Here is a 3,404-nt window from a genome sequence, read left to right on the forward strand (position 1 = left end):
CTCCTCAGGGCTCCGGCGGTGGGGCTCGGGAGGCGACTTAAATATCACCAGCCTGCGGAAGTCGGTCTGCCACACCGGAATGTACTGGAATGTACCAGCTTACTTTCACCTCTGGAAGGTCCTCCCCTGGATCAATAACTGGTTAAAAGATAGGAAACAAAGGGTAGGAATAAATGGTCAGTTTTCAGGCTGGAAACAGGTAAGTAGTGGTGTCTGTACTGGGACCAGTACGATTCAACATATTCATAAATGAGCTGCTACAAAGTGAGGTGACAAAATTTGCAGATGATCCAAAACTACTGAGGATAGTTAAGTCCAGAGCAGACTGTGAGGAGTTAAAAAGAGACTTCACAAAACTGGGTGAAAGGGCAACAAAATGGCAGATGAAATTCAATGTTGATAAATGCAAAGCCGTGTACATTGGAAAACATAATCCCAAGTATACATATAAAATGATGGGATGTAAAAGAGCTGTTGCAACTCAAGTGAGAGATCTTGGAGTCACTGTGGATAGTTCTCTGAAAACATCCACTCAATGTGCAGTGGCAGTCGAAAAAGCAAACAGAATATTGGGAATCATTAGGAAAGGGATAGATAATAAGAGAGAATATCTTATTGCCACTATATAAATCCATGGTACACCCACATCTTGAATACTGCGTGCAGCTATGGTCACCCCATCTTAAAAAAGATGTATTGGAATTGGAAAAGGTTCAGAAAAGGGGTATGGAGTGTCTGCCATATGAGGAGAGAATAATAAGACTGGGACTTTTCAGCTTGGAAAAAAGATGACTAAGGGGGAATATGATAGAGGTCTACAAAATCATGACTGGTGTGGAGGAAGTAAATAAGGAAGTGTTACTTATTCCTTCTCATAACACAAGAACTAGGGGCCACCAAATGAAATTAATAGGCAGCACATTTAAAACAAACCAAAGGAAGTATCTTTTCACACAATGCACAGTCAGCCTGCGGAACTCCTTGCCAGAGGATGTTGTGAAGGCCAGGACTATAACAGGGTTGAAAAAAAGAGCTAGATCAATTTATGGAGGATAGGTCCATCAGTGGCTATGAACCAGGATGGATAGGGATGGTGTCCCTAGTTTCTGTTTGCCAGGAGCTGGGAATGGGTGAAAGGGGATAGATCACTTGACGATTACCAGTTCTGTTTATTCCCTCTGAAGCACCTGGCTTTAGCTACTATGGGAAGACAGGATACTGGGCTAGATGGACCCAGTCTGACACAGTATGGCGGTTCTTACGTCCTTATGCCCTTATGCTCCTATAGGTGCCTGGGATTCTGCCTCACAATGTGTCCCTGAGGTCTCAGCCAACATGCTACAGACAGGCAAACACTCTGGGCTCCTGAAGCCTTTGCCACCCACGTAGTGCCCTATGGCCCATCCCTAACCCTTGATGCTGCTCCTTTCCATAGAGTGTGAAAGGAGCGGAGGTGGTGCAGGAGCCTTATGGGGATGCAGATCTGAGGCTTTGGGAGAGAGAGATTGTCTGAGACATCAGAGTGCTGTAAATCATGCAGCCACCCCCTCAATCACGGGCCTGTTCCAGCCCTGAGTCTGGGCTACTGGGATCCCTCCCACAGAGCAGGTTGCCACAGATTACAGCCTGAAAATAGGGATGTGAAACTAACTCCTGTTCTCCCTGACAGGGTCTGCCCTAGACCAAATGGCACCCCAGGCATGAAGCATCTTCAGTGCCTGCCCCCCCATACGTTAAACTTTTGAATGTCTTATTTTTCATTGCATTTGTAGCTCATTTCATGATTTTGATGCACAATTTGGATGCATGATTTTCTCTGTCATATAAGATGATACATTTGCATGCTAGGATCTGTAAATCGTTATTTATTCATGCCATATATAAGCAAATAAAACAAATTAATTTCCTCTAAGCATATAGAAACTTTTAAATTTGAACAGTAACTGAAATGTACTAATATCTAGAAATCAAATTGTCACTAACACAGGGTGGACCAGTACTAAATAGTGTTACAGTAAGAGACAGCGTTAGAATGTTAACCCTAGTGCTTGAGTTCAAAGGTCGCTTTTCTTGTGTTTGCCGTCATGAACTGAAGCGCAGCATTAGGGAGATCCAAAGATTGGCCAATGGCATTTTCAAGTGCTAAAATAGCAAGCGATGTTGGTCTCTCATTGGCCATCATCGATTGAAGATATGATTTAATGAGTTGGAGCTTCAAGGTGAGGGTGGCTCTGTCTACCACCTTCTGTTGCGCTGCTGGGCACCAAGTCCCTGGCGGCCAATATGTGAAGCTGGAAGAAGAGAGTGGAGGGGGCAAGTGGTGGCAGGACTTTTGCCACCAGGGTCTAGCTACCCAACTTCCTCCTCGTACCACTGGGCCCCAGTCGCCTTCAGGTAACCCAGGAACTAAGGCAGGAATAGGGCGAGGAAGCGAGTAAAGCTGAGCAAGGAAGACATGGGCCTTCATGGGCCACTCACAATGACGTCCTTTTTCTGTGCCACAGCTGACAAAAACATCCCAGACAGAAAAGCAGTAGGCCAAAAACACGCCTAGCAGCTGTTTAAATAGATCAGTTAGGCAAGTGCTAGACTGAGGCTCTAAAGGTCCCTGGTTCAATTTTGGGCTTTGGCATGCTCTTCTATCCCCCTTTGTGCAGGGGTGGGCTGTTTTCTGAAAGTGCAGTAGTTCCTTTAACTGCCCTGAGTCCCTCCTTTCGGGCTATGTAGCAGGAAAAGACAGCATGGGCTTCTGCACCAAGTTGGCTCACCTGACCTTTCATTCTTCTCTTGCTCTTTGTCAGCAAAGGGAAGAAAAAGAAACTCTCCTTCAAGAAAGAATCACAAGGGCGACGTAAGGATGACTTCCTGAGCACCGACTCCAGTCCTCTGCTCTACCAGCTGACCTATCGAAGGGCTGCCACCACTTTCTCCAGGCCTATTGGTGTATGCCAGGGCGAGTGCTCACCAAGTGGATGGAATTTGAAGGCGAGGCAGAGCACTGCGAGAGAGTTTCTGTAGTGTAGTGGTTATCACATTTGCCTAACACGCAAAAGGTCCCTGGTTCAAAACCAGGCAGAAACATCCTGACTTCCTTTTCCCAGAATCCTTTGCTGGCCAGGAAGGCGCTTCTCCTTCTCCTATTGGCCTATCCCTGGGAAAACTCCAACCCCTGCATGACAGAGGGTAGTGACCTCAGTGGAGAAAGCACGTTGGCATCAATCTGGAGAACCTAGAGGAGTTAGCTGTGTCACCTTTTGGAGGCTTGGCCTCCTCTGCCCTTGGAGGTTGGCCTATAGAGGCTGTTACTTCCTGCTGGCCTCCTTTGCGTGACTTGCAAAAGGAGGAAGTAAGACAGGAATGGGGCAAAAGAGGAAAGTCAAGCTGAGGAAGGCAGGGAAGAAGCT

General features: G+C 46.6%; 1 non-coding gene across 1 annotated transcript; it reads left to right on the forward strand.

Annotated features, from left to right (window-relative positions):
- Window positions 1-3,008: 3,008 nt before the first annotated feature.
- TRNAV-AAC (transfer RNA valine (anticodon AAC)) lies at window positions 3,009-3,081 on the forward strand. Its single transcript has one exon. It is a non-coding gene; the product is annotated as a tRNA-Val (tRNA).
- Window positions 3,082-3,404: the final 323 nt, after the last annotated feature.

The sequence above is a fragment of the Malaclemys terrapin genome, chromosome 15 (assembly GCF_027887155.1).
Source record: "Malaclemys terrapin pileata isolate rMalTer1 chromosome 15, rMalTer1.hap1, whole genome shotgun sequence".
NCBI lineage: Eukaryota > Metazoa > Chordata > Testudines > Emydidae > Malaclemys > Malaclemys terrapin.